Below are 25,037 nucleotides of genomic sequence, written 5' to 3'. Positions count from 1 at the left end.
AAATACATATGGTAAAGATGCAATTAGCCACGGACTCATGATTTTAATAAGCGTCAGATGACGCAACGAATGTGACCACGCAAGCTCCTACTTTCTATTCATGACAACATTGACGTAGCATGATAATGATGGAATTAAATTAGTTCAGCTAATATTTGCATTGTAAAATGCGTAAATATGAATAAATTGTGTGGTGTGATGAAAAGAATAGTTGTTATTGGATAACTGGTAGTGAAAGAAAAGAGGATAATATTAGTTCGTGTATCTATGTCTATCCACGATATAGGGAATTAAAGGAGGTGATTTTTTTACGCATTGTTGTTGATCTCTGCAGCTCCATTTGTCAAGTATGAAAACCCTATGATTATAATTACCAATAGCACCATCATCATAAACAGTTTTGAATAACCCTCAGCTAGGCACAAGCCTAACTTTGTTCATGCTATTCTCTTTTGTCTGTTGCCTTTCGCATCCCTCCTACTTCTGCTATCCTTTTAAAACATCTGCCCATCTTATCCTCGGCCACAAATACCATAACAATTATGAATTAAAAAACAATTGACACAAGCCAATAATTTAAATATTTACCAACATATACCTAAGGCCTGCCTACCAAATAATTAAAGCACCTTCTGATTGCAATACTGCGTTGCATTAATGTGCTTGTTATTTAATACATTCACGATGGCCGACGTCGGCACTCCGTCGTGTAACACTCTGACTCTAGGCACTAGACTGCTTCGTGACACGGAGCTTTAGATGTCCTGGAAAGCGACAAGTAAAGCTCTACCGACTCCTGTGACCACACAACGTAGAAAAGTTAAAGGAAGTGCAAAATCGAAATCAGAAAGTTTTAATTTTAAATAGGCCGTTTTCCCGACACAAAATAAATTATTACAGGATATTATTTATGTTTGCTATAACGGAAAATAGGGCAACTAGTATCAAATGTTCGTGGTAAAATTTCTGCACTGCTTAAGCTTATCCTAACTTACTAATTCGCTTTTTGATCTGTCGTCTGTAAGAATACAATTTGGTTCGATATGCCTAGTTGTTTGGTAAATAGACAATTTTCCCATCCCTTTTAATTAAAAAATATAACTTGGCCATTGATTTAGGATAATCAAAGCTTATATCAATGGCCAAGTTATATTTTGACCGTCATCTCCTACCACTTTCTTCCATTTTTCTCTATTCCGTGCCTTTAACCCAGGGTGTGACCTGTTACTTAACTTTTACAATTAAAAATAAACTCGGCTGCAGAGCTTACAGTTGGGGAACTGCGGTTGACTGGATTCAAAACGTTGGACATTTTGACATTGGACACAGAAATGAATATCGCGTGATGACGTAAATCTTTCAACCACTCCCCCAAATGATAATCGATTCAGTACACGACTCGCGTGTTCATAAAAAGAGTTTACAAGCGTTTCTTTTACGAAGTTATATTCTCGTGACTTCACACAGTAAGACACACAGTTCATCGTTATAAAAACAAATGACTCCAGCCATTTGATATTTATTCAAGCCATTCCTAAAATTTCATACAAGCCGTTAAAGGAAATTAAAATAACCATAGGTTACTCTAAAGTGTACTATTGTTTCGACGCGTAGACACAATGGGTAGTTAAGGGCGTCGCTCGTCCATAAATTGAGTCATACTTTCTACATTCCACCCACGACCTCGTCACAACTGTCGCCAAGAGCCTGACTGACAACTGAGACAACCGCTAGATAGTCTGAGAACTATTTACCGAGCTACTGTGATAGGGCTGTCCTTTAAGATTTTGTGGCCAAGACATTTAGTCCAAGAACGAATAAGTAAAACTACAGTATTCTACAGTATATTGTTAAAACTGAATACTGGAAATAATAAGAAATCAACGCAATCAACTAATTAAAATTAAGTGTGATCCCTTAAAATTCATTATGTTGAATAATGTAAAAATTATCTAAATGGCCAAAATTTCATTAGGTTTTAAAAGTAGATTAGATACCTTCTTAACTTTAATGTTAGAAGCAACATTTTCTCCACAACTAAACCTACATTATAACAGAGACAAAAAACTACTTTACTTAAAACAAACGCACGACACGATTGTGAAACTTACGCACTTGTGATCTACTGACCCTAATGAGGATGTTACATAGATAACTGTGATGGACGAGCAAATAACAAGGGCCATACATTACAAGCACCTAGTATATTTACTTCCAAGAATAGTATTGAACTTTTTCCAAATGAAATAAGGTTCACTACTTCGATTAAATACGACTTCACGTTGCGTCGCGTCATACAATATTTTCATTTCCGATTGTCTACACCTACATGTCTATATTAGCATGTAGGTGTATGATACAGGCTGTTTACAATTTTAAATCATAGGCGGTGGGCCTATGATTCAATTGTTTAATTTTTTTGAATTGATTTCTTTTTTTTAAGAGAAGTAGGTGTCAGAAACCCAAAAAGGTAAGATAGGTTTGTCAAAGGACGCAATTCCATTTATAATATGAAAATTTATAACATAATAGGTATTATTCGCGAGTTAAATAACATTAATAGTCAAGTTAGGCTAATAAATTGCAAACAGAAAATTGTTAACCGTTTTAGTGTTTATTATAAAGCGTCCATGTAAATCATCAACTTCATTACATTCAAGCATTTAGTCGTCGAATTATCTCAAGGTTTATGTAAACAGAAGCTTAAGACATTCGAGTAACACTCGAATACTTAATCGATTGTGCTATCGATACATCGATTATTCGAGTTCTATTCAAATTGGCATGCAAACAAAATGTACGTTATTTAAAATAAAATGCCATATCGACTGATCAATCGTGCCAACATCGGGATGCGTCGAAAATGGAACATTTTATTTATCTGCAACTCGTAAATAAAAATGTTTCAATTTTCTGATGTTTTGCGCGGGGCCTATAAACCAATCAGCCGTGTTTACTATTTAAATTAAATCGAATTTCGAATTGATTGTTCTTATATGGAAGCGTTGGAATTTTATGTGTTTATGATTGCGTATGTATTTTCTATTCGTTGAAAAAAATCACTTATCGCGAAAACTATAAAACCAGTTATGACATCATTTAGAAATTAAAGATTTTTATCTATAAATAACGCATTTTCAAATGCACAGTTATTAACTATTAACTACATTTTAGCCTAAGCTAAAATATAGTTAATAGAACATAACATATTATTCACTGCAGATACATTAATGGATACCGCATATTATTAAAAGGTTATCCAATATCATTTTTAGACCGGACACGCATTTATAACGCGTCAAAAGCGAGTAAATGACATAATAATCACATAACACGCATGTAATATGAGTTTAATTTATCAAAATAAGTATTTATTGTGAAACTAGAGTGGCGCTTCAAACAAGCGTTAAATAAAATGTAATAAATTAGCAGAAACTTTATACTAGATGTCAGCTTACATCTGCGATAGCACATCAGACTATTAGCGAAGTATTTCTTTACTAAACAAAAAGTTTTTAATCGATCTAATATCATTTACTTACTAGTTTCGGCTATTCATTAGGAACTTGGAACCAACAATCGCTATTAGAAGTAGCTCTTAAGACAAAACCAACAAAGTTTTAATTACAACAAAGACTAGAAGGCAAACTTTCATTTTCACTTTCATGTATTACCAGCATGTTAATAGAATGCCAAAAAACGCGAACGTTACGTAAGCGTGGTAAAAATTCGTGTAAAATAATTCGAAAGCGGCAAAATCTCTGGTGATTATACCGTTTTACCGTAGGTTACCGTGGGTAATTACACTGTTCAGCGAAATGCAACAAAACGGGAAACGGGTGCCGCTATGACGGATATTAATATGACGTCATCGGATCCCCCCGGAGCCGGCGCCACGAGCCGTGCTTCCGGCGATGGGAACAATACACCTACATTCCATATTTATGAGTTTTATTAACGTACGATAAAACGCCTACAGGTCTATCTGCACTTGATTGATTTCCATGTAAACTAAATGGTTTAACAACAATTACGGATGTCTGGATGTGTTGTGCATGTAACTTGAATATTTGTGAAAGGCTAAAAAAAATTACGAAACTTATAAAATCTAAAATTGTTCTAAATTTTGCGGTAGATAAAAACTACAATCCTGAATCAACACTTACATTTGTGTTTTGTTTGTCTTTATGTACAACAAGAACTGGCTTTTAAACTTCTATTAAATATATGTAATTTTTACTTTTGTACTGATTCTAATTAAATATCTAAACGACGCATACGATTAATTTTAATACTGAGCAATAAAAAACAATTACGTATCTCCAATTCGAACCTATACAAACTCACATCCCTAAGCCTAAACACCGCGATTATTTTTATTATCATTGAAATAATAAAAATAAATCGCTGTGTGATACAATCCCTTACTTTATAGACTTCGTAAGGGTTTAGAGCCGTGGAGAGGGGATAGAAGGGGAGGCTTGGCTTAAAAACGGCTAACTTTCAATTTTCCTCCCCCACGGGATAAACGTAGATGATAAATGAAAGCAGACATCATCATTTCTGTCGTCTTATGACAAATCAAATTTAGAAATCAAGTCGATTCAAATGATTCGTTTAGGGAATTCAGATCAATGACGGTGGTTTTCAATTGTTCCTATTTTAAAGTGATTAAGGAAAAATAACGAAATTAAAAATAATTTATTTCTATTTAAGGAGTCACTTTTCTGCATGGGTCAGTTTATGAATTTGAATTAAGAATTAATCTCTGTTCAATCTGAGTTGTGTTTTGTTTTGTTTGTATTATATCAATGTAATCAATGACCAACTTTTTTAACAATATTAAATTTATTGTTTTAATTCTTTCTTTAATACCTATGACTATTGCATTATTTAAAGTTTCGTATTCAGCATATCTAGGGCATTTCCTCCTTGTTGTGTTTTGTGAAGGATCGTGATCTGACGCTTGTTCACGATGTAACTTTGTGTTCGAGATATATTGATTGATGATGCAATGATTGACAAGATGATTGAAGGCTGGTTTAGAGCATAATAACTGCAGATCTAGAAATACTCAATATGTTACAATAACTATTATATATTCAAATCTCAATTCGTTAGATACCAATAATATTCTTGAAAATGGCATAAATTAAAAATCACTGTTTTTGAACATGCACATAAAATGAGTAACAAATGGAAATAAAAGCACTTAAATGTATGGAAATTACATTTCTTGTCGATACACCATGTGACATAGATATGTCTCTTTCATTCATTAGTATCTAACATTAACTGCCCCTCTAGCCGAGTGCCATTGCTAAGCGTCAATAAATGACGTTCAAATGTATGCAAGTGACATGTTACAATAAGAGTCACGTGACTGTCATCTCAATATATTCGAGTGCTTTCTATTGACGTTAAAAATTTTTGAGTGACTAAACTAGAAGTGCTGACAATTATAAAGCCTCTATCCCAAAGACAGCGCATAAAAATCATATTACAAATATTATCTACCTTTAGCAAATGAAATAATTCTAACTTCATAACGAGAATAAACCATTATGTAACAACGCACAACACTATTTCGTATTCAACGCAATCTTATAACGTGTAGCGACTAGCTCCGCAATATGTGGTCTGCAGGAATGCTAGAGAACCGAGCTATACCGTTTAGTGAGTACATTACAAGCGAACATTTTATTAGAAACGTTCTCAAATGAAATAAGAACGCTACAATAAGGTTTTATTAAGAGCACTAGGAATATGGAGCTGGCTACCTTTTATATCGGTAAACGTTTAAAGTAAAGTACACTTATATGCAAGCTTTCATCAGATTAATTAAGATTAAAGTTGATAAAACTAAAATACATAAATATAGCTCTTTAAATCTTTTGACTGGCCTGTTGGTCTAGTGGTTAGTGACCCTGACTGCTATACCGGGGGTCGTGGGTTCGATTCCCGCCCAGAACAAATGTTTGTGTGATGAGCACGATCATTTGTTCTGTGTCTGGGTGTAATTTATCTATAATATGTGTGTATTTATAACTATATAAGTAAGTTTATCAGTTGTCTAGTACTCATAACACAAGCTCTGCTTAATTTGAGACAAGATGGCGTTGTGTGAATGTTGTCCAATATTATATTTTGCGCATTTTTTACTACGGTTCAGCGACCTTCCAATTCTTTCTTCATTTTAAATAATACTGAAAAATAGGTTTTGGACCAAAGTTTGGTTATGTAAGCGTACCTAAAGGTAACTCTAACTACAATACAAAATCAATTTTAACACGCAATTTAAATAGTCATCAATTTTACATCACCACATTCAATTAAATATTGTCTTAATCATCGTCGTGGTTATCCCACGAGATTCCTCTGAACTTTCGCCGCCAGGAATATAAGTGAAAGCCTATTTAAGTCGCATTAAGGAACAAGATACAATACTAAACTAAAGGTCGGTGCATATCTGATGGAAAATGAATCGCGTGCTTTAGAACCGTCAAAGGACTCCGTTCTTTAAAAAGCTAGTTTAGCTAGTTAGCCGCACATTATGAGTCCTGGCTGTCAACTGTCCACTCTTCACATATGTTATAGTAGACTGCACGGATAGCCAAGTATCGCGGGTTCGTTCCCCGCGTGGGGCAAGCTGAGCATGACATACGCTAAATCTAAGTGTATTTTTGCATGTGAATTGAAAGTTTGTGAAACTGCCACGACGCAAGGGGTAAATTACATACCGCCGGATCCCGCGGTAGTCTTTTAAAACAAAAATCTGCCTGGTATCAAGTTTCCTGACAGAATACATCAGATATATAGTCGTTTCATATAAAATACTGTTACTAAGCTGCTTTCGGTGAGACTGGCAGCCGAAGCGAGCATATTTGGAAAAGGCTATGCACTTGATATGCACCAACCCTTATCTCACTTGAATGTCAGTACGATGGAGTAATGAAGATGAATTCTACGTCAACATATACACGACTCATGGATTCACGACTTACTAAGCACTTAAATTGCAGCCATATCCTTGGATAAACGTGCAGTAATCATGTAGTAAGAGTTTCTTCAGACTTTATTATTTTAATGCTGTTGTGGATTTAAATTCCAGACAGACAACTGCTCTTGAGTTCTAGACAAATGTTATTAAATTACCTTAATCAGTAATGCTTAATGTAGGGAACTGACAAGAAGAGGTATATCTTTTAATACATTTGAGGAATTCATATCACAGTTAAAAAACAATTTAATAATGGGGTATGTATCAAATTTTTCTTTCGTTGGCAACTGTAAGTAGGCGATACAAAACTTTAAAAAACAAAATCATATTGGTTACTTAAAAGCAGTTTAGCCTTAAACACGCAAATGAATATTTATTGCCTAGAAGACCTTGACTGTCTAAGACCCCTATTATCATAAAACAACATTTTTTTTTTAAATATTTTATAATAGATAGAACGCCACGTTTCAAACAAAACTTGTTTTTTTATAACCTTGACAAGTGTCTCTGTACTATATTTTTTTCGAAGATTTTCCAAGTTTTGTCGATCCAATATTTTCCCTTACAATTCTATAGTAGATACTGTAGTCTTCTGTAATCCATATAATATATTATTATCTACTTGACAAAGACGTGATATAACTTTTTTATGATTACGAAACTATACTTAAAGTTAGTTGTGGAAAATACCCGTATTTTCAGTATCTTTTCAAAGCGATTTCCCTATTCGGACGATCAAAAAGGGTTTTGTGAACATCCTTACGTTACCTCCCTAAATAACTTTACAAAGTAGTAAGTTGTTGGATTAGGTAGGGATTACTATCGACTTCGTATACCTGTGTTATATACAGGTTGATTTCGTATTGACTTTTTAAACGTTAACTCTTGTGGTAAGGAGTGTGGAGATTTGATGATTTGGTTAATGAATCACCCTGTTTTTGCTTTGGCACGAATGATCCGTGATAGTAAAACATTTGAAATTTTCACCTACAATGTATTTCTAGAGCCGCTAAGTGGAAAATACAACAAATAGAGTAAAATAACATGTTGATTGGTATACAGAACCCTTCGTTCGCGAGTATGACTTGTACACTGTACTGACATTTTTTATTTGCATTCTCAAGCTATCAAACTTAAATCGTTATTATAGTGAAGGCACAGTTTAAAACCCACAGAATTCGATCGTAAAAGTGAAAAGGGCTTAATCGTATTTGACATGGTTTATTGTCCGAAAAAAATACCATTACAATATTACACTTAAATTAGCTGATCTGTCAAGCTTTTTCCTTTCTAATTTATTTAAACTATAACTTTAAATATGAAGTACGTATAGTGCAAATATATTAAAGTAATTTAAGTTTACCTAAGAAGATAAACAATGGGTACGTTGTCGTGTTGCCTTGGAAACGAGGAAGACACAATACGTTTATTGACACAAAGACTGAGTACGTTTTGAATGCTTGCAAGAATAACATTTCATCACATAGTGCATGACTCCATGAGCCGCCTATTTAATAATGTATCTAGTGGTTGCTCTTATAAAGCGGCTGCAACGTGACGGTATGCGACAGACCGACAGACGGACAAGCCACTGCCCAGGTTTGTTTTGTAACTCACTATCGTATGTATTGAAGACTTGTGTCGTTCTTATTGAGTTTATTTTGATTGATTTATTTACTTTGAAGATTGTGTTTTTGAGTTGGATAGTTGTATTTGTCACATTGTTTAATTATGGAGACATGATAAGTAAAACATGAACTTTATTTCAACTCCTGTAAGCCACAATATACTTAACTTAGCTCGGAGTATTCCAATGATTGTAAGTTAATCATACATAGAACAAAGGAAGAGCAAGAAAAACATATTTCACTTTACTTATAATATATCAAAAATGACAACTGAGAGTATCCTTATCCTTCAAAAATTAGAATAAAAAGCATCGAACATACATAGCACTTGTAAAATGACGTGCGAATATCTCGACTGTGTATTTTAGCTTAAAAAAATAACCTTTACAAAGGGCAAAAAGACGTTAAAAGGCAGAGTTCTGTTGCTGAATAAGGCTGTGAGAGTCTCGTGACTCGCACGAGCGGTCTCGGCGAACATTACGGCGGCGTGACCGAGCTCTCGGTATAGTAATAACTCTCCGGACAACTTAAGCGTAATTGCATAAAATCGTTTTTGTTGGAATTTCGCTTGCTCAATCCACTGAGGGTGGTATTTCTGCTGTTTCCTCGAAAATTTTGCAATTTCTTTCACGAATAGTGAAGCCTCGTACTCGTGTAAGCTAATTGTTGGTATTTCCATGGGTATTGTTGCTATGTCGACAATACAAGGTATACAAACCCCGTAAACAATATCACAACTGACGCATTGTATTATGTATAAGATTTTCGTATCAATATTGCAATATCACGCAGTAAATCCAGTAGTAAGACAAATAATAAAAGGTTTACGTCATTTGAAATTCAAATACAAAGTAAATATATAGAAAACGCCTGATTTAATATTCGAGAAAACCATTTTTCTTCGCCAGACGTCGCGTGGCATAAAAATTCTAATGTAATCGCTATACAATACGTATAAGGTAATAAATTCTTATCTTGAGATAAGCTACTATTTCAAATACTCTTACATAGTGGAGCGACACGTGGATGTGAGTCATCATCTTCGTATAAACACCTATATTTGAATTTAGGTCAATATTTATTCGTAAATTACGTTTTCTTGGAATTTCGAGCACATTTTCGAATATCATATTTTGTTGTAGGCCTGTCTGACTTGAGACGTTATATTTGTGAAAATGTAAACAACTAATGTATTTCTCATATTATTATTACATGTACTATTAGTGTGGCTATAAACAAGAGAAGTTAAATGTATTCTATACAATTAATTTATAATCATGGAAACCTAACCACAACGCCAATATTCAGCCCAATATTTAAATATATATTGCAAACGCTACTAATAAAGACAAATGAGCCAATTAGCTTTAAAAACTCAAAGATCTGCTAGAATACAAATGCGAAGACGATAAATATTAAGAACCATTAATTAAAACAAGTGAAACACGGCGTCGACGTCTAAGTGCCCTCGCCGCTGATGCTGGCAAACCGTTCTTTTTCATTTACTCGAAACAAATGTTCTAGCGTCTGTCTAAATAGATTCTACTCCTACTAGCCGTCTCAATAACGTATTGCTGTACATAAATAATAAACACCGAGTACTGTTTAGTTGTACAATTAACTGAAACAGACCTATATGTTAAATCGTTGTTTTGTTTCAAACATTTTGCACTCGTACGTTGTAATTTTCCATCTCTCTCTCGTCGGAATACTGTTTCGTGGATTGGTGACCATTCAATATACACACCAAGAAATCTAGGTAACTTAGTTCCTTGGAAAACGTTGACCTTTAACGGTCGCGTCGTTAAGTCCCTACAATTCTGACAACCAGTCTTATTACAGGATAACTATTGACCCAATGTATGGGCTGTGGAGGTCAAGTAGACAGTCACCTCACAATAATCAACTCCTAGTAAAACTAGAAACCAGTCGATAGGTGTTTACTTTAATAACCCTGCGAACGCCTGCAGTTGTTTATTAAACGCACCATGCGTCTAATAGGACCAGTAATATTATTGTCAGGCAAACAAAACAGCATGCAACAGTTAATAAAAACGTTACCTACAATTAAGGCAGATGTGTATAAAATAATCAAACTGGTGTAGTTACTATATAGTACGTAGGGGAGAACGACTGACGTCACGGCACCGTGTGAGTCACGTACGAGCCCGCACGCGATCAAAATATCAATGTTCTAAGTTCGTTGGCAGTGCAGGTGCAAACATGCATTGGCAGGACTGTTGGGTGGCTTTATAAGGGTAGTTATTGATGGAGTTTACTGAGTCATGGGTTTCTGCAGTCATTACGTATCTATTAAGGATTAACTCATGGTTCTTTTGAAGATACTAAGTGTCGGTGGTCCGGGAGCAAGATGGGTTGACGAAATAGTAAAATTCTGGCAAAGGTTCGTAGAAAATGGCTCGAAAAAGGGTAAGCCTATGCCCAGCAATGGGAGTAGAAGAGCTGTGGATGATGATGAAGGGTTAAATCTAATTAAGTTCTTGACTTCCATGTGATAGCCGACCATACTTTGCTCAAAATTAATGGTTCTTTAAGACCTTCTCGATATTTACGAATTTATAAATAAGTTTTCATTTTAATATTTCACAAGACTTTGTCGGTACAATTTGAACACGATTCTCGTGTATTTTAACAGCCATATCGAATCGGTATTCACAACCGCGCCATTTCAATTTCTATTATCAGCTAATCACTTTCAATTTCATCCAATAACAACTTTAGTACGTACTGAAACGATTATATTCACTATTATTGCCTTGTTCGACTTTGCTTGCTATATGGCCTAGATCTTAAACTAGATTGCACTCGCGATACAGCCTTTGAATAATATAAATATATAATATTAAAATATGTCTTGAATCGATAGAAAACCAACAGCGGGAATAAAAAAAGCTATGGTTATACATAAAGTCTCCAGAATAAAAGATGTGTTCAGTATCTCTATCCTTTCCATGTAAAACAGTAGTTTTGTTACACATAATCTCACTAATATTATAAATGTGAAATAACTTCGATATGTTTGCTTGTTATCTATTCACTCTCAAACGGCTCTACCGATGTCAATGAAATTGGCTACGGATACAGCTGACACATTGGACTAACACACAGGCTACTTTTATCCGAGATCGGTCGTGTAAGGTAGTAAGGAAAGAAAAGTAAAAAAAGAAAAGAAAGGAAAAATAACGTTTTTAGATCTGTAACCTAGGAATACGAAAATGTACAATATCTACTTCCAGATTCATGATATATACATCTAGATATTTTCTACAAAACTATTTCTGTTTTACTATGTCCAGGGGTCCCAGTCATATTTGCTTCTCAATCAGATATTCCGCCACATATCTATTGAGAGCGCAAACATTTTCCTAGCTTACATAGATCACATGAAATTTGCTTACCAAAGACCATCTGGTAATCTGACGTGGCTTTTGAAGCAAAGTTGGCGCGGTCCAGTTTGCTCGCACGTTCCAACAGTTTCAACCACAATTTAAAGGCTCAGCTGCATAGCAACAATCTGAATTTTTCATACATAACTCCCATTTTAATTCGTATTTATAGTCCGATTTTTAATTCGAGGCAGTAAAATGACATTTCCAGTGTGGCAGGTTTTTAATTCCAAATAAATAGTGATGTGTTAGAATCAACTTATTACAATCAAAAGTTAGTCGAGCTTACATTTTTTTATTCAGATATCAAATTAGCTCTGTATAAAAAAATATATATTTACGACAATTTATCAAAAGACATGCACGGTGACTGTTTTTAAATGTAAAAAAAATAAAAATATTAATTTAAATTTATAAAATTAAAGCCAAATGCGGTGCTGGCATAAGATTAAGCACCTTACCATGCAAGAAAAGTCGAGCGCATCCAACTCCAAACTGGATGAATTTTGACATTATGCAGTGGTTGGATGAAAAACAAATTTAATATCAACTTACAATTATAAAAGCTCAATTATTAGAAATAGTAAATTTTTGATACAAATAAAATAAAGCATGACTAAATGTCATCGTCGTAGTAAGATTTCCAAACATCACTATTGTAGCGGGTCACCCTTTTTTGTATAAATGACAGTTGCAATTGTCATTTTACTGCCTCTAATTAAAAATCGGACTATAAGTAAATATTATTTGGGCAATAAGTTTGCTTCTGTATCAGAAGTTAGGTCGCAGACGACCGTAAATCTTAATTCCGGTGTACCAACCAAAGACGATGTCCCAGTAGAGTTATTATTTATTTACAGCAAACACGGGTCAACGGACTTCAAATGTACTTATAAATATTGTATGGTTCGTAAATTGTACACAAAGAAACAACCCCTTCTTAATTTGGCACGCGCAGCCGCGGCCACCGTTACACTATAGCTTCTACAGCTGTTAATCATAAAAAATGCAGGTGAGTGAAACTGGCACGCGCCTCGTCAAACAGGACTGCCACCTTTAATGACTAAAGGTTACTTGCTCGACTGACTCTTAAACGTCGCCCTGCTTTGACGAGGGGGACTTAATTGATTGTTATTTTAAGCCTATTACACCTTTCAACAAACTACTCGGTTAACATTAAATAGCTCGCTTTATATTGTCTGCTTACAGCCTACTTTAATCCTAATTGGGTTAAGTTTTGAATAAAACAGTCACGTTTAGGTATTGAATTACATTAAACTGTGACAGATTTGAAGGTTTATGTCATGCAAGATTTAACGCATTGACTCGCAAAATTTATAGAGGAGGAGGTACGAGTGGGAGAACAGAGAACATAAAAAATGTTTCCTTTGAGGTCTTTTATCGTAGCGAACTGCGTACTATGTGCAATGAAGCTCGTTATGAACATAGTGACAAGCTAACATATTTGAGATAACCGAGCGAAATATCACCCATAACCCTATCCATAATAATGGAAGAACGTCAAACTCGTGCTTCAGAAGCTCGATATTTTATTGAAGTTTTGCTTTATTATACCTCATAAATATCCATAAAATATTAGCTAACTTTATCACGGAGGTATCTAATAAAAACTTTACCTGGTATTATATTTACTCGTTCCCCAAGGATGCTTGTTATACAGCTGAACTTTTATCGATCACTTCATCAAATGTAATTCTTTTGCATATTCTGAACTTTTCCAGGCGAATATCGATACTTGGAACAGGTATAAATAACAGTTGGACGTAACAGGTATGGATTTATTTGGATCTATCGCGTTAATGAAATCTCAATAGTGAAAGAATGTGGTCGGGTTTATACCGAGGCCTTAACGAGTCCGGTCATCACTGTAAACAGAGATTATTTAGTGGCACGGCGATTAAATACTCCATATCTGTCACTCCGATAACAGAATAGGTGTATAAATAACTCTTAAGAAATCTCCGCCTCTTTAAATGGCTATCGATGACAGAGATATCAAACCTTTGGAGCTCACTGATTTTATTTACTTTTGTTTTAAAATTCTTAGTTTCTATCAGCTAAGTCTTGTATAAACTTTTTTAGGTCACGGAGTTGGTGTATGCAGAGTGCGTTAATTCATTTAGAGCTAATTGGATAGAACATTCAATTTCGGGGTTACTTAATAAACATTCTGAACAAAGCCTAACGATAAGGTGCGTTATTTTGTATCGACGGTAAACTGCGTTCGTAAAAGGTTTTGTGCAAATGGGATGAGCCTTTTTGGGAAAATACAATCAGGTAAAGGAGTTTTCTTCAGATACCTACAAGTTACGATAGTCTACTTGTGGTATAAAGGACATGCAAAAATGTTCTTTAACGCGTCGAAATAAAGGTGTTGTTAGCTGAATAGACTGTAAAGATAAAATTCCTTCGACTTACAGTACTCTAAACGAGTAACCCATGGTAATCCCCAAACTGCCCATAATAGTGTGTTGTATAAAATTTATGATGGTGTCTGTATGACCTTATTAATTTTATGGGACCACTTGGTCCACTTGGGAACAGGTTTGGAGCCGATGAGACTAGATAGTTGGGAGTTATAAGCCGCTTATGATATATCGGTTAGTATCACTGCGTACTGCGATCTGAACTTATTGAGTGCGTCAAGAATGGGAACAGACGAAAGTGCACGATTTATACTCTACTAATATCGAAGAAAACTTTTAGATATAGAAATACGTATTTTTTGAGATATGGAAGGCTCTATTTCTACATATTATGGTAGGTAGTCAACCCTTGGGTAGAAGCCGTCTAATCCCAAATGAAATATTTATACGCTTACAAATATGTGGGTTCTGCAATCCATCTTTGGGACTCCAAATCCTAATATTTCTTGAAATAACGACTTCCTAAATGTCCTTAAAGTCAGAAAATCACCCTTCATACTTTTATCAGTATCATGCCCAATATTTAATCAAACAATTGCCATTACACGAAATAACTCTCGGAACAATCGCTAAAGTTTGGCATTAAGCGTTAATCAATAAAATAGTTTTACTCCCACATTGCTCAATATAATTAGACAGAAAGATAAGGTCTACAGAACGGTAACCAATAGCTATTTAAATGTAAATATTTGTGAGATAAGCTGGCTGGTAACCATTTGCACCTTTGTTTACTCAACTGCCACTGGCCAATGAGCCAGACTCAACCACTAAGTGGGATATAGGTTACACATAGCTAATGTTATTACTAACTGTAGTAGTTAGCTTACCTACTATTGCGTAACACCATTCTAACTAATCAATGCAATCTCGCACGGTCTGTTAAAAGGATCACCATTGTACGGCCCCATTCACAAAAGTATGTACAGGTATCTACAGGATCGCGGGATTCCACGAATAATATTATTCATAAAGGTTTTCTTATTTATTATTTGCAAAGTCATTATTGTCTTAGAAAAAATGCCAGGGCTTTGTTTTTTGACAGCTAGCAAACAAATCTCTGATAGATTAAGGTAAGGACTTTGGCCATATCTCGATAGTACCATTGCCGTGTGATCCCCGATAGCAATGACAATGAGTCCACAACAATTAAGCGTCGGCATTTAGATAGCTGAAACAATTCACAATGGCACGTGAGAGGAATCGCATGGGAGATTTTTTCTCCATTCATTTGAATGGGTCGACATAAAGTATTCAGCTGTTCACGGCTACGGATATGGTGCGTTTAACGCGGCATTTGTGCCAGAACTAATTATTGAACAGCAATTAAGCCGACGCGAAACCACGGCGAAACGACCTAACGTACTCATTGTTATTGTTATATGTTATGAGAGCTATTGTAATGAATTTAAATATTCGCAAGACAGTGTCGAAACGTGTAGTTGGCCGCACGGACGCTAATGCTTAGCACGCCTCATACGCGTGAATCACGACACCCGACACCGACACACCACAACTACGCATTCCTCCGAAAAGTCTAATGGACTTGACATTTGCCTGCTAATATGAATTCCCTACTATAATATCAAAGAACAATACGTTGACATTTTACAAGAAATAGTATCGTGAGCGTCGGCTCGTGTTCCGGTTTATGAAACCACGATATTATCACGAACGATCATTTGAATCTAGTTTTCTAGTTTGGTATATTTATTAATGATCTATTTCCTCGGACCTGTTGTCGAGGCCGGTTTCGCCGTAGATTCCTAACTCATCGTTGCCTACACTTGCCGATTTAAAAAACTGGTTCCGCCGACCCATCCACTTGATCTTGAGCGAGTGTTGGCCAACTTTCACGAGATTCCTCTTGGGGCCCGCTGCCGCCGAGGCCGCCACTCTGCTCTCCGTGAGAACGTCTGAAGGCTTGTATAGCTAGGCAACAATTGCTACGCAACTTGCGACTCATCCTTTGTTTTGCATTTGCCAGAACATAAGGGCATGAACATTGGTCAGTGATCGTTGATTATTCTTTAAGTGAGGCTTTGTCTGGCACTTTAGAAAACAGCTGATCATTTTAAGTGTTACATGCTAAGCATGAATTGTTTCCTGGTTAACGTATAGCTGTATAACATCAGAGGGTTACGCAGTCGCTGCCAGCGCTGCGTCGACCCTTTTCCCTGTTTCCTCAATCTTTGTTCACTTTCCTTCACCATAATTGCTTTTGAAACTCCAGAAAAGCTTTCGTTTGCAACAAACTTAACATCGATGTCGGCCTTTTATAAACTTTGAACAGATAAAAGCAATACAGTTCCTTGATTCATGTCGAAGGTGAGGTAACGGCTTTCAAACACATAATTGTTCACAGTTAGTTAGAAATTTTGTAATCTTTTATGTCCGGAGTTCGTCAACGTGGTATTTATCTTAAGTGACCGATGACCAAACGGTAATAATTATTGAAAGTATCGCCAATTTGTGATTTAGGTTATAAAACTATGCGATTTAATATCCGTCCTGTTTGAAAATTACCGGTAATGTTGATATTGATAATTTAATCATTATTAATTGAAAGAAAATTTGGCGTGGGAAGATACACTTATATTTTAAGAGTTATAATGTTAACGAAAAATTGGAGTTGCTTTTTATGCTTCCTATACCTTTGGGTTTTGGTGTCAGCATTAAATATAATTTTGCAATCATAAACAAAATATAATATAAAGATGATTTGAATGTAGATTTCAATCAAAAATTAGGAGTAATTGCTTCCGGTGCGCATCCTCATGTGACTATGTATATTTTTAATTATGTTATTAGTGTTAATATTGTTTGTTTACAGTCTTTAATATGAAGATTGCAAAAACATTTAATTTGATGACTACGTTTCTTTTTCTGAAACCTACAAAAGCACAGGCTCATTAAGACAATTTCACCTATTCCCATATAAACAATAATTCAAACCGATGTATAAATACTAATTATGAATAAACAGTTGACAGGCCGGCCCTCAAGTAAGACATAAATGTCACGGTCCAACACAACACAACGCGCCCGGCTTTACCTGCCTCTAATTAAAGGCATCTCAGGAATGTGCTGCGTTGTCACTCGGCATCTCTCACGAATTCGACATTAACTCCAAACTATTATATACCTTAATAATACATAAACATAAAGCTCCTTTTACTATGATGTGTACAACGGATTTATTATTGAAAACTGAACAATAGTAAATTGGTGAAGTTAGTCGAATATCTTTACGATGTTGACACAGTATCTCCTTTGAGTTAAATTCGTGTTTAATTGTTCGTGATGTGAATTGAACCGTGTTGATTTCAAAAGGAACGATGTTTGGGGAAATTGAGAGTACGAGTGTATAGCGGTAATAATATGAGGTACTACTATTTATAGTGACGTAAATGCGGTCATCTTGCTGAGTTTGCGGCGAGTTCGCACTCCCTGTATAAAATGAGTTTTTGAATGTCATTTATTGTCAAGTGCTACTTTTATAATTTAACTAGCTGACCCAGCAAACGTCGTTTTGAGGAATATTTTTTTTTCTAGTTGTATGTATTTTTAATGCCACATTATAAAAAAGATAAAAACAAACAATTTCGTCCAAAAAATAAAATATATTTTTTTTAGTGTGAGCAACCCTTATCACTTAGGGATATGAAAGATAGATGTTGTTCTATTCTCTGACCGACCCAATATGTATACAAAATTTCATAAAAATCGATCGAACCGTTTCGGTGGAGTACGGTAACTAACATCGTGACACGGGAATTTTATATATTAGAAGAAGATAGAAGATATGTATAATGAAATCGCTGAAGAAGGCTTATGTTCCGTTAGAAAGGTGTCATGCCTTTCGTAAATTATGCAATGGAACTCGAACTCTTAATCTCAGCTTCTAGGGACGCATGTTATGGGTAAACTAAATATTTTGCCTTTGGTGCCATTTTCAACCATGTCCTGAGGCACACGAAGAGCTTAAAACAAAGTCTATTTATAGGAACTATAAATAGACTTTTTCGACTTAATATAATACAAAGCTAAAATAAGAACAGAATCGTTATCTTTAATTGACTTAAATGTCCTTCAGAACACAGCTGATTTGAAGTTATACGCTAAGAATAAAATATGAAAGTATTTTATATTAAATTAAACCTGTATACATTTAACAATCAATAGGCAATAAAACAGACATTAAGAAAACGGATTAACGTTATAAACTTTAATCACGCAATATACGTAATTATTGAAATACCTTCATAAAAATTTATAAGCACTTGTTGCTACCGGAAAACGTGATTCTTGTGCTCTATAACAATGCTTTTTAGGTTGAAAAAAGGTTTTACAATAGTCTCAAGTCTTATTATATTGTTTGAAACAATTGATTTTGGCATTTGTTGTACTTTCATGTTGCTTTGTACCATACGAAAGAAGATTATTGGAGTTTATTTTCTGTGAACTTAAAGAGTATATTTTTCTATGAGTTTAAAGAGAATTGACCTACCTAACTTATAGACAAAAAAGTGTTTTTTCTTACTTATTCAGTCAAGTATAAGATTTCAAATGTTGAAATCTAAATATTGTTGAATTTTAATACATTTATTTTAAAGATAACCTTTGATGAATACTGTTTTTAGTTTTTCCCGCCAAATGTTCACTTATCATGTTCTGTTTTGTTTACAAATTCAATAATTATCGATACTCAACTTATATTTTCAAGACGAACACATCTACTTATTCATCAAGGAATATCCATAGTAATTAAAAGCATAGAATCATATCACTATCATCACTGATGTTTATTATTCACAACGAGTGACAAACTATCCACCCTGCACCGCGCGTTGATGTTTTTTATAAAGGCATGCGCAAGCGACTGATCTGGTACATTTTTCTACTACATATTAATCTATCCCGTTTCCCTTTAGCTAGGATGATGTAGAAAAAAAAGAGTCTAGAGTGTGAAACGGATGTTGAATATCCGTCTGATAGTTCAACATTTCATTGAATGACATATTGAAGTTTGTTTTGATAACTGTAAAATAAACTTCACAGAAAAGTGATATTGAGTTTCACACTACTTAAATTTTGTGTATTTTTAGTTATAATTAAACATTTAATGTGCAATGATTCTCTTTTTACCACAATAACTAGTCGTCATAAACAAATGCAATCACGATTAAAGCCGAAAAAAAGTTTTTATATCAAGTTCATTATTAAAATATTTAAAAGCTTTCCTGTTGGCTCCTCCTCCTCATAAATAATAAGACTGGATTGACCACGATAGTAAATACCGGTGTCAAGGTTCGAATCCCAGACCACACGAATTGCCGCGCATAGCTTCACTACCTAGTTATAATATTAATATTAACCGAAACGGCTTGAGTGATTTGTTTTAATAATATAATTATTTTTGTAAATAATAATTGAAGCCTTAAGAAAGTTGAATGATAATCTAAAACATATTTGACGTTCATAAGTGATATTAAACTCGAAGCATATAAAGGTGTTTTCGACTACCGATACCGTTAGTAGACAGATACAAATCGATATAGTAGAAAGTATTGGAACTAAAGTACATGCGTACATACCCTGTGCTAGGCCGAAGTCAATCTCTCAATCCTTTATCAGTCACACTTATCCACAAAACACAGTCGCACGAAGAATAACGTGTTAAAACCTTTTTTATCTCCACCACAAATTCGAATTTTAACTTTGCACTGGCACTTTTAACGAACCTACATAGCACTGGGGTACATGGCGTGATTTAAGCATTCACCGAACGAAGGCTGTATCACTAACAGAATTTCACAGCCGACACATAAAATGCACACTTGTCGTCACAGAAACCACACAAACGGTTCTCTAATTCAAATTGTGACGTGTTGAACACAACATTGCTGAAAACCGACCGTTAAATCGAATAAAACAAACGCTGCGCTACAACGTTAAGTTAAAACTAAGTTAGGTCCGCTACGCGAGAAAGACCGTTGATCCAGTCGGCGGTCGGTACGACAGGCTGTGCTGTTTTACCGACATTCAAAGTTCAACGCTTTGTCCCTCTCACATAGGTCCGCGGAGAGCGAGACGGCGCCACTACTATGGCAGTATAGTGGGAGAACTTACAACCTGCGCCTGCGCAAAGCCTCTCAATACAACCATAGCAACAGGTGAATTGTGCGCGTGTGTGCGTGTGTTCTCCTAGCTGCGTGTGCGTGCTTTCTTGATTGTGGTTTAATGATAACGTAGTATTTTGTTCGGTGCTATTTTATCAGTTCCCCGCTACGGTAATGATCCAACGAGTATGCAATTAGTGTTATTTATTAAGGTTAAATAGTATTTAAATATTTCTAGGTTGATAAACAACGCGTGACCGAAATTTAAATCTATAAACGTGAAGTGTTTAAATCGATCTTCTGTTTAGGCTGACATTAATAGTAACTAAAGACAAGAAAATAAACAAGTTTTTGACGTGATGTAAAATTTATGTTGGCTGTATATTAATCTACCAGCTATCTATCTACATTTTAAAGTATTGAGACAGGAATTCTTACGAGAGTTTGATGTTATCTATTTTTTATTTTGTTTTTCTAACATCAGCCGAAGAATTCAAATTAAAATGCGTGGGCAAATCAATCTTATTCGCATGTGAATAACAAAAAGAGGCATTTCAAAAATTCCAAAATGTTAATGTTATGTAAATAAATATGTTTTCAAATTCTTAACTAACTGGGTGGATCAAAATAGCCGTTCTATTATAAACTTGTTGTTCACCGATACAGTTCCATATACTATTCTGTTCTGGATTCTATGCACTACTTATTTTTGCTTAACTATTGAACTTCATACGGCCGCTTCAGATGCCGCTTTACTTCAAGACTTGATGGTGATACAAAACTCTCAGAGCCTGTGATCATGTGTAAAAGCAACGTTCCAGAATACGTTAAGATCTCCAAGTGATGTGTTCGATCAACAAATGTTTCAATCAAAATGATGATCATTTTCGAATTTAAAAATCTAAAAAACTATTCTTACCCTTAACGCTATCTTTCTCTTTTTAAATAAGATATTTTTTGCTTGCCAGTTATCTTCAAAGTAATTAAGGAACTCCTTAAAACCAGATATTGAATGTCGATCGTATAACATTTATTGATCTCTTAGCACCTAGTCTCTGGCAGCTACCATGAGCCTTTAATGTTATCAATCTATCTATCTATATATATAAAAATGAAATGCTGTTCGTTAGTCTCACTAAAACTCGAAAACGGCTGAACCGATTTGGCTTTTTTTAGTCTTGAAGTATTCGTAGAAGTCCAGGGAAGGTTTAAACGGTGAGAAAATTCGAAAAAAATGCGGAAAAGGCGAAAAAATAACAAATTCAATTTACTAAGGTAAAGGCACCATATTTCGATATTGTAAAAAAAACGGTCTTATCAAAGCAAGGTCTTATTTAATTAATAATTTAGCTGTTTTTTTAATAATTTATGTACACACACAAATAGTCTTACAATTAATGATGGCTTTAGTATGTGTAGGTAGGTTTTCTAATAATCGCTCAGTTTAAGGCTAGCAGCTACTTGAATGCATGTTTCATTCTAAATTTGCTAAATAGTGTTAAGAAGATAGTTTTATATTGTGTGAGTTTTTGTTTAGTTCAAAATATTATGAGGTTTATATTTTTTATCGAAAACACTTAACTCTTGAGTATTTCTTCACGAATTGAGGAAAAAATGAAGTTTTTAAATACCGAGCCTTTTTAAATACTAAGATTGATTTAAAATCCTAAGACAATAAAGAGATTTGCCTTTCTCCTTTCCTAAATATTTTTTACACTCAGAATTAGGAACAAAATGCATTGGAATTATAATTTTTAAATCGGAATAAGGTGCCTCAGACTTCTTTACATTTTACACTATTTAACATTTTTTATCTTTTATACAGTCAATCTGTGAGTATATTTCAAAATTAAGATAAATAACACTTCTAATAAAAATTGCCAATTCTACAGAAAGGTATATTAAACACTCAATTTATATTCTTTTAAGTTATAATGAAAACACCGCGGAATTAGGTGCCTTTACCTTACTTTCCTGTCAAACATTTGACATATTTTGATGTCTATCATAGTTTGAAAAGTAAATTAAAAGAAGTCTTTATTGTTTTATATATTGTCATAAAACTTACGTAGTAGCCAGCGGACCAGTCACTTACATTTTACTTGATCAGGTAACTTCGCAATAAAACTATAACCATGACTAAAAAAAGGTAAATCGTTCCCAACGTTTCAAAGGAGCTAAAATATGGAGGATCATAAGGTCCCAAGAATCTATCGAAGAGCGTCAGGAGAGAGTTGATGCTGTTCGAGAACATCAGGCTGCAACTCGCTCCGTACCGTTAATTGCGTTTCATATCTCAGCGTATCTACGCATCTGCTTCTAGATCTCTAGAGGCAAGTGCAGAACATGCGCGACAGTCCGCTGATCGTGAATGTCACGCATTGTATCACGAGTCGGAGACGTTTACTGATAGAAAATTATGCTTGAGTTCTCAGCGAATTTGCATATCTACTAATAAGTCTTTTGAAACAAGTGATGAACGTGATGGTCAACAGTTTGACCGAGATAAACATAAATTGTACCGAAAACTCACACACTAAGATATTCATAATCAATTAGAAAATCAGAAAGAAAGAATAACTGGAGAACGGCATTAAGAGACAGAAAAAGAGCGCAACGAACATTTGAATTCTGATCGCCTTCGACATTCTTTGAACAATGTCGAAATCATCTGACATAATGTATCGGATGTGTCTCAAAATGTTGCCGCAAGGCATGGCGGCCTTTCTTAGGTTGATAAGGAACGGAGTGCATTTTCCTATACTCCTTTGATTGACTGCGCTACAGATTCCGACATCAGATAAAACAAAAAGGCAAAAAGAAACAAACGGTATGTTCTTCTCAGTTGGGAAAGTACGTATTGAAATATTAAAAAATCCTTCAGAAATATTAAGACTGCTAAGCGGTGACCATTCACATTCCATCTTTTGGTGCAACAGATTTAAGAAGGCCGATTTATGCTGACATTGAATGTGCAAGCCCACGTTTACCACCTCATTGGTCATGATTGCCTAAAAATTAACCAAAGGTTTTACAAATATATTTCGTATCGAATTATCATGACCAGAAACAACACGAGAAAATGACCCACCGGCTCATATTTCTGACCAGCAGAAGCACGCGATCGGTGAGTAAAGGATTGAAACACTCTACCATCATCTTGAGGACTTGCTGCCAAGTCCCCACGCTATTAGACGACTTTGTTTGGGTATATACAGTGTGTATGAAAAACCCTGTCCAATCCTTGAAGGAAAAGTGACTTGCCAGAGGTGCAAAAAAAAAATAACATGACTTTCTATTAGTAAAAGAATTTTCGAAATCGGTTCAGCATATGTTGAGATTATCCCCCCAATGTCACAGACTCACAAATTTTACCTCTTTATGATATTATTTAAAAAACATTCCTTAAGTTTAATTTTTCCTATATGTACGCACATAACCTACACATACCTACTTATATTATAAAGCTGAAGAGTTTGTCACGCTTGAACGCCCTAATCTCAGAAACTACTGAGCGGTATGAAAAAATATTTCAGTGTTAGTCCATTAACTCAGGAAGGCAATAGGATATATATCTACTATAAATCTATGATTAATAGGAGCAGATCAGTAATGAAATATGTTACAAGGGCAGAAACGCAAAAAACTAATTCTATTAAAAAAAATCCTAAGTTATATTTTCTAACCACGCGGACGAAGTCGCGGGTAACTGCTAGTCATAAAATAAATATTAAATGGTATAATTTATTAAGAACCTTCAACGATGTAATGGAATATAATTTTCTGGTTAAAATAATGATTGAATTTTATGTCAATGCAAGAAAAATATAAAAAAAATAAAAACTTATTTTATGAGATATTGACTGACGACAATAAGGAACGTACTAACATTTTAGCATTCAAGCAGAGGGACCGAATTTGCATATTTGAAAATTTAAGGTTGCTTGAAACGCTCATTGTGGCACCGTGTAACTATTTGTGTTTGTCAAAGCCCATATAGATGTGTTGTACAATAAAGAATATTCCATCCATCTACAACGCCTTACCACACATAATTTCACAGTGATAATCATATAGCAAGTAAAGCACTTTAAAGTAAAATTTTGATGTAGTTTGAACCATAAAAACCGTACAATGTTAAGGCGGCCAAAAATGTTATCTACTAGTGTTGTCATTTCATGCGTAAGTGAAAACTCGATAAGGTTGACATTAATAGCTGACACAATATTCTATAGGAAAATCAAAAAGATTGTTCTATGACTCTAATGATTTTCAACCTTAAGGTGTGCTAGACCATTTTCTTGGCCGACCGTACCTCAATATCCTACCGGGTAACGGCTTTTTGGATGCAAGAAGCATTACGAACGTCCGCCTTGGATTCACGTCCTCGGTTAAGCATAAATTGACTTTGTATTCATTGTTTTCTAATAAGACTG

At 34.8% G+C, this 25,037-nt stretch overlaps 1 protein-coding gene across 2 annotated transcripts in view; it reads right to left on the bottom strand.

Moving 5' to 3' along the window:
* The window catches only part of LOC113495597 (apoptosis-stimulating of p53 protein 2), a 264,952-nt gene that overhangs the window by 177,981 nt on the left and 61,934 nt on the right, over window positions 1-25,037 (bottom strand). The window contains exon 1 of one of the 2 annotated variants that reach the window (XM_026874391.1): window positions 20,077-21,704. The exons of the other annotated variant lie outside the window; for it this stretch is intronic. The gene's annotated coding sequence lies outside the window, so the exon portion shown is untranslated. Of the gene's footprint in view, window positions 1-20,076; window positions 21,705-25,037 lie in introns of those variants that run through there. 2 annotated transcript variants of the gene reach the window in all.

Source organism: Trichoplusia ni, chromosome 7 (assembly GCF_003590095.1).
Source record: "Trichoplusia ni isolate ovarian cell line Hi5 chromosome 7, tn1, whole genome shotgun sequence".
NCBI classification, from domain to species: Eukaryota; Metazoa; Arthropoda; class Insecta; order Lepidoptera; family Noctuidae; genus Trichoplusia; species Trichoplusia ni.
This window is presented reverse-complemented; position numbering and strand designations above follow the sequence as displayed.